Source organism: Rhinopithecus bieti, unplaced genomic scaffold, assembly GCF_001698545.2.
Source record: "Rhinopithecus bieti isolate Rb0 unplaced genomic scaffold, ASM169854v2 scaffold_13317, whole genome shotgun sequence".
Classification (NCBI taxonomy): Eukaryota; Metazoa; Chordata; class Mammalia; order Primates; family Cercopithecidae; genus Rhinopithecus; species Rhinopithecus bieti.
In genome coordinates, this window is record NW_016807516.1 from 1,635,042 (window position 1) to 1,641,907 (window position 6,866).

Sequence of the window (6,866 nt, forward strand, 5' to 3'; positions counted from 1 at the left end):
GCCACCGCGCCCGGCCAATTTTTTGTATTTTTAGGGGAGATGGGGTTTCACCATGTTAGCCAGGATGGGCTTGATCTCCTAACCTCATGATCCGCCTGTCTTCGCCTCCCACAGGCATGAACCACTGCGCCCGGCCTAGTCCCATCAATTTTCAAACTAGCTTCATTTACTAAATATCCCAGATCATGTAAACTAAAAAGCGTTTGGATTAGTTTCTATTTTTCTTAAAATTTTGGTAATATTTAGCTTGTATGAATGCTCATTTACCTCCCTCTAAGACCAAAAATCCTTTTATGACACCACAGACAAAACAGACATCTTCAAAGGAGGGTACAATTTGAATAGAACTCCTTTAAGGGATTTAAAAAATTTAGGCCAGGTGCAGTGACTCACTGTAATCCCAAGACTTTGGGAGGCCGAGGTGGGCAGATCACTACATCAGGAGATCGAGACAATCCTGGCCAACATGGTGAAACCTCGTCTCTACTAAAAATACAAAAATTAGCTGGGCATGGTAGCTCGCACCTGTAGTCCCAGCTACTCAGGAGGCTGAGGCAGGAGAATCGCTTGAACCTGGGAGGCGGAGGTTGCAGTGAGCTGAGATAGTGTCACTGCACTCCTCAAAAAAAACCAATAATAATAATTCAGTTAGTAATACTGAATATGGATATATATAATATTCAAACATACATACATACATATACACAAATATAAACACATAAACATAAAAACACAAATATCTTATAGCTTTCATTCCAAAATGGTAGTTATGAGTCAGTAAAACACAGTAACACAAACTCACTGGTTCCTCAGTCTCTCTCTCTCTCTCTCTCTCTATGTACTTTTTTTTTTTAAAAGAGATGGAGTCTTCCTGCTCTATTGCCAGGCTGGTGCAGTGGTCCAATCTCAGCTCAATGCAACCTCTGCCTCTTGGGTTCAAGCGATTCTCCTGCCTCAGTCTCCCAAGTAGCTGGAACTACAGGCGTGTGTCACCACACCTGGCTAATTTTTTTTGTATTATTAGGAGAGACGGGTTTCACCATATTGGCCAGGCTGGTCTCAAACTCCTGACCTTGTGATCTGCCCACCTCAGCCTCCCAAAGGGCTGGGATTACAGGGGTAAGCCACCACACCTGGCCCCAAAAAAAAGACTTTAAAAAGAGTTTTCATTTGCCCAGTTTCCAAACAGTTACATTTTTTCTCTTTTATCCTTAGATGGTTGTTTTTGCAGGATTTTGAGTCCCTTTAGGGGAGGGAGCCCTAATGTTTAAGTGACTGAAGTGCTGAAGTGGAAAAAGTTCTAGCAGGTTGGATAGAAGGCCAGAGTGGCCTGAATGGGGACATATCAAAGGAATCAAGGAAATTGGAGGAAATATCAAAGGTGGCAAAAGGAGGAAAGGGGAGCAAAAGCAACTGGAAAGGAGAAATCTCAGAGGGGCTTGTTTGGGGAGATTGCAAGTTTCCCAAAGAACCCAATGAAGTTGTCCATTATCCTTAGCAAAAATCATGGCAATACGGAAAGGAAGCAGGAGGCAGAGCCGGTAGAGGGCAGGGACTCCAGAAGAGGGGCTTTAGGTGACCAAGAAGACCCCAAGGGAGAAGCAGGATCCAATAGAGAGAATATCAACTTCCAATTACGCTATCTTCTTTTCTGTTTTTTTGAGACAGAGTCTCACTCTGTTGCCCAGGCTGGAGTGCAGTGGTGTGATCTCGGCTCACTGCAGCCTCCGCCCTCCGAGTTCAAGTGATTCTCCTGCCTCAGCCTCTCAAGTAGCTGGGATTACAGGTGCCTGCCACTGCACCCAGCAAATTTTTTTGTATTTTTAGTAGAGATACGGTTTCACCATCTTGGCCAGGTTGGTCTCGAACTCCTGACCTTGTGATCCACTCGCCTCAACCTCCCAAAGTGCTGCGATTACAGGCATAATCCCCGCTGGGCACTGAGCCACTGTGCCCAGCCCTGATTATGCCATCTTCTGATCATAGAGCTGTAAAAAAAAAGAAAAAAAAATTCTTTTCAAATATCTCATTATCAGTTTTCAGCCAGAACAGATAGTACATATTCCTGGCAGTACTGAACACTCTTCCCTACCACCACCCTGCCCACCCACCACTTTTCTTCTTGTAAACCAAAGGTACCTACCAAGCAACTCAGAACCAAAACCAATAAGCATTTTATGACTTAACCATGGACAAAAGAGACATCCTCAAGGCTGGGCACAATGGGTCATGCCTGTAATCTCAGCATTCTGGGAAGTCAAAGTGGGAGGACCACCTGAGGCCAGGAGTTCCTGAGCAGTCTGGGCGAGACCCTGTCTCTTAAAAAGAGAAAGAAAGACACCCTCCAAAGAGGGTGCACAAAGATTCAGCACTCTCAAATCCATACTATTTGCAAAGACATTCAAAAGAAAGAAGGCACTTTTGGTTTTTTTTGTTTCGTTTTGTTCTGAGATGGAGTCTTGCTCTGTCACCCAGGCTAGAGTACAGTGGCGCGATCTTGGCTCACTGCAACCTCTGCCTCCCAGATTCAACTGATTTTCCTGCCTCAGCCTCCCAAGTAGCTAGGATTACAGGCATGGGCCACCATGCCTGGCTAATTTTTTTGTAATTTTAGTAGAGATGGGGTTTCACTATGTTGGTCAGGCTGGTCTCTAACTCCTGAACTTGTGATCTGCCCGCCTCAGCCTCCTAAAGTGCTGGGATTACAGGTGTGAGCCACCGTGCCCAGCCAGAAGTCACCTTTATTGACACAGGTGACTAAGGATGTCGTCTCGTACAGAACAGTGTCACGTCTCCAGTCATGGACTGGCTCATCTATAACACTAATGAATATTGAGACAACAAAAACCCCTTATGGACTAGGCCCACTTATTACAAACTCCTCTGTCATGGTCAGAAAAAGAGAAGGTTCAGAACCTTGTCTTTGGCCGGGCGTGGTCCTTCATGCCTGTAATCCTAGCACTTTGGGAGGCTGAGACAGGTGGATTGAGTTCCTGACCAGCCTGGGTGAGACCCTGTATCTTAAAAACAAAAGAGGCCAGGCGCAGTGGCTCACGCCTGTAATCCCAGCACTTTGGGAGGCCAAGGCAGGCAGATCACCTGAGGTCAGGAGTTCGAGACCAGCCTGACTAACATGGTGAAACCCTGTCTTCACTAAAAATACAGAAATTAGCCGGGCAGAGTGGCAGGTGCCTGTAAGCCCAGCCACTTGGGCGGCTGAGCCGAGATTCCACCATTGCACTCCAGCCTGGGTGACAGAGCAAGACTCTGTCTCAGAAAACAATTGAAGAAAAAAAAAGAAAAAAGAGAGACCACCCTGCACAACATGGTGAATCCCCCTCTTTACTAAAAATACAAAAAAAAATTACCTGGGTGAGGTAGTGTGCACCTGTAGCCCCAGCTACTCAGGAGGCTGAGGCAGAAGAATCATTTGAGCCCAGGACGCAGAAGTTGCAGTAAGCCAAGATCATGCTACCATGCCACTGCACTCCAGCTTCGGTGAAAAAGGAAGATATTAAAACAAAACAAAAACCAACCAAACAAACAAAAAACGAACCTTCTCTTTTTCTGACCAGGACAGAGGAGTTTGTAATAATGCAAGCTGTTACTTGCACCCCTAATGCAAGCTGTCCTAAAGCAAGCTGTCACTTGCACCCACTGCCTATTCAGAGATCGGGGAGAATATTCTCACTGGTCATAAAGCCAAGCTCTCAGGACACAAACAAAACAAACAGGAAAGAGGTAGCTGTGCCTGGGAGGAAAGGATCAATAACAAACGGTTACCCCTAAAACAAATGTAAGCAAGAGTCACAATGCAGACACAATATTTTCTTCTGCTAATTTGAATTTGGAAAGGAAGGGACAAGAAGTTTTTACCTTCTACTCTCAGCTGAGTACTACAGGCAGTGATCTGGGACAGTCGACCTTGGGAAGAATGCTTACCTTTTGCCAGTTGTCCCAAGTGGGGTGTCTTTGCCACCCCATTTGTTTGCTGGGTGCCAGAAAGAGTAGGGAGAAAGGTAATATTTTTTCCTCACCTATCACAAGGTTCCTGGTTGACACCCCTCTAACAAAGGACAGATTAACAAGAGAAAAGCATATCAATTTATTTAATATAAATTTTATATGACACAGTAGTCTTCAGAAAAAAGCCCCAGTGTCTAGTGAGGGATACATTCTCTGCCTTTCTTTTTTTTTTTGAGACGGAGTCTCACTCTGTTGCCCAGGCTGGAGTGCAGTGGCGCGATCTCGGCTCACTGTAAGCTCTGCCTCCCAGGTTCATGCCATTCTCCTACCTCAGCCTCCTGAGTAGCTGGGACTAGAGGTGCCCACCACCATGCCTGGCTAATTTTTTGTATTTTTAGTAGAGCGGGGTTTCACCGTGTTAGCTAGAATGGTCTCGATCTCCTGACCTTGTGATCCGCCCGCCTCGGCTTCCCAAAGTGCTGGGATTACAGGCGTGAGCCACTGCGCCCAGCCAATTCTCTGCCTTGAAGATGGTGCTTATTACAGCGTCCTCACCTGGCAAAAGTAGGGGATGAACTCCCTCAAACCTCTTTTATACACTGATCCCATAGTGACTTCACCCTCATGACCTAAACCCCTCCCAAAGGCCCTACTTTATAATAGTATCACACTGAGGATTCAGTTCCGACATAGGAATTTTGGGGGTACCAACATTCAGACCACAGTGGCCTCCTTGTTGTTGCCCCAGGACTCCTTTTCTTCTCCTCTCTGGGTCCACCCTTACACCTGGTCCCATTGGGCCTTGGAGATCAGTCTTCCCCTACCTGAGGCCAAGCTGGGCCTCATCTTTCCCCAAACCTGCTCTTGCTCTGGATCCCGTGTAGCCAGGGTGGGCCTACTTCCCCACCCATCTCCTGGGCTCAATCTTTACACATCACTGGATTTATACTGGGAAGCTGCTTCCTTCCCAGGTTTCTAGCCCGCTTCACTCCCGTCTTCACTCCCTGCCTGTCTGAGACCAGGCACTATGGCTGGCTCCCTACTTAGTCTTCCTCTCCACCAGGTTGGCATCTGTCCACCCTGGCTAAAGGGTGCCATCAGGGCTAAGTCTAGCCTCCAGAGGGCAGGGTCTGCTCTCCAACCTTCCCTTCAGGCTCAAAAATCCACTGGAATTATGAAAATTCCAGGAGGTATCCTGGAAACCTGCATACCACTCACTTTGAAGGATCTCACCTCCACGCGTTTGCTGACACTGTCCCCTTCATGGAATGCTTTTCTTACTCCCAAAGTCCTCCTCTGTTACACAGTAGGGGGGTCTCCTCCAGAAAGCCTTTCTAGGAGGAAGCCCACTCGCATTTGGAACCTCTGCCTCTGGAGGCCAATCCTGTTCACCTGATCCTTGTCTGGGACCCTCAGTTATTTCTCTGGACTCAGCCAGGACAGCAATTCTCTTTCATCTGTTTTCTTCCTTTTACATTCCCTTTCCACCATTTTTTTTTTTTTTTTTTTTTTTTGAGACGGAGTCTCGCTCTGTCACCAGAGCGATCTCGGCTCACTGCAACCTCCACCTCCCGGGTTCAAGCGATTCTCCTGCCTCAGGCTTCCGAGTAGCTGGGAATACAGGTGGGCGCCACCATGACCAGCTAGTTTTTGTGTGTGTGTGTTTTAGTAGAGATGGGGTTTCACCATGTTGACCAGGATGGTCTTGATCTCCTGACCTCGTGATCCGCCTGTCTCAGCCTCCCAAAGTGTTGGGATTACACGCACGAGCCACCACGCCCGGCCCCACCTTTCTTTTTAACCATGAGCCATCTCCAGCCATATCTTCCCCGCACCACTTTCTCCACCCTTCACAGTCCGTCTCAAAACCACAGTGTGGGACACACCAATCTTATCCCATCAGGAGGCTCTGTGGCTCTAAGCCTTGGGCGCAGCCGTTACGGATACGCCTTGGAGGATGGGATGCGCTTGGAAGTGAGGTGGAGAAAAATGAATGCCAAGAGCCGCGCACGGACCTCTGGGACCAGGCTTTAAGATTGGGAATTAGATTTACTGCAAAATCTCAGTAAAGGAACGGGCACACAAACTAGCACCTGTTCATCCTGGCGGTGTTCGGCGATTCTCCCCGATATCCCGCAGGGGGCGCGCTACCTTCAGCGGCACCGACCGCGGAGAGAGCCGGGAAGGAGCAGGCGCGGGAGGGAGGGAATGAGTGCGTGACGAAGGGAACGAGTAAAGGAGGGGAGGGGGAAACAAGGGAATCAAAGAGGGAGGGAGGCAATGGGAGGGGGTAGAGAGGGAGGGAGGAAAAGGGGGGGGAAGTGAGACAAGGAAGGAAGGAATGAGAGAGGGAGGGGAGAACAAGAGTGAAGGAGGGAGGGAAAGGGAATGAGAGAGGGAGGGGGTGCGGGGGGAGAGAGGGAGGGAGTGAATGAGTGAGGGAGGATGCGAATGGCGTTTAAGACAGGGAGGGAAGTAACGAGAGGGAAGGGAGAATGAGAGTGAAGAAGCGAATGAGGAAAGGGCAGGGAGGATATGAGCTGGGAGGGAGATAGTGAGGAAGGGCAGTAGGGAGTGATTCGAGGAATCACTCCCTGAGGGCAGGAGGGAGTGATTCGAGGAATCAGGTCCTGAGGGCAGGACCGAGGCAAGGAAAGAGTCAGTGGGTTCAGAAGGCGCGACCCTGGGCAAATTCACTCATTCGTTGGTTCGGCCCCGCCAAGTGCCAGGTGCCGCGCTAGTGCGGGGACTCACTGAGCCTTGGCGGTCGCTGCTGTCCTCCGCAGAACGCCGGAGGGTAGCCGCCCCCCGTCTCCCCGCCGCAAGGGCGCCCCGCGCTGCTACCCCGCCCGGCCAGGTACCCCGGGGCCGCGTCCAGCCCGCCCGGCGCCTGCGCGGCG

General features: G+C 49.3%; 1 long non-coding RNA gene across 1 annotated transcript in view; it reads right to left on the reverse strand.

The window, feature by feature from the left end:
* LOC108536097 (uncharacterized) overlaps positions 1 to 6,831 on the reverse strand; it is a 10,190-nt gene extending 3,359 nt beyond the window's left edge. The window contains exons 1-2 of the long non-coding RNA XR_001887414.1: positions 6,721 to 6,831; positions 1,877 to 1,988 (exon numbers count right to left, since the gene is read on the reverse strand). This is a non-coding gene — a long non-coding RNA (uncharacterized LOC108536097). The remainder of the gene's footprint in view (positions 1 to 1,876; positions 1,989 to 6,720) is intronic.
* Positions 6,832 to 6,866: the final 35 nt, after the last annotated feature.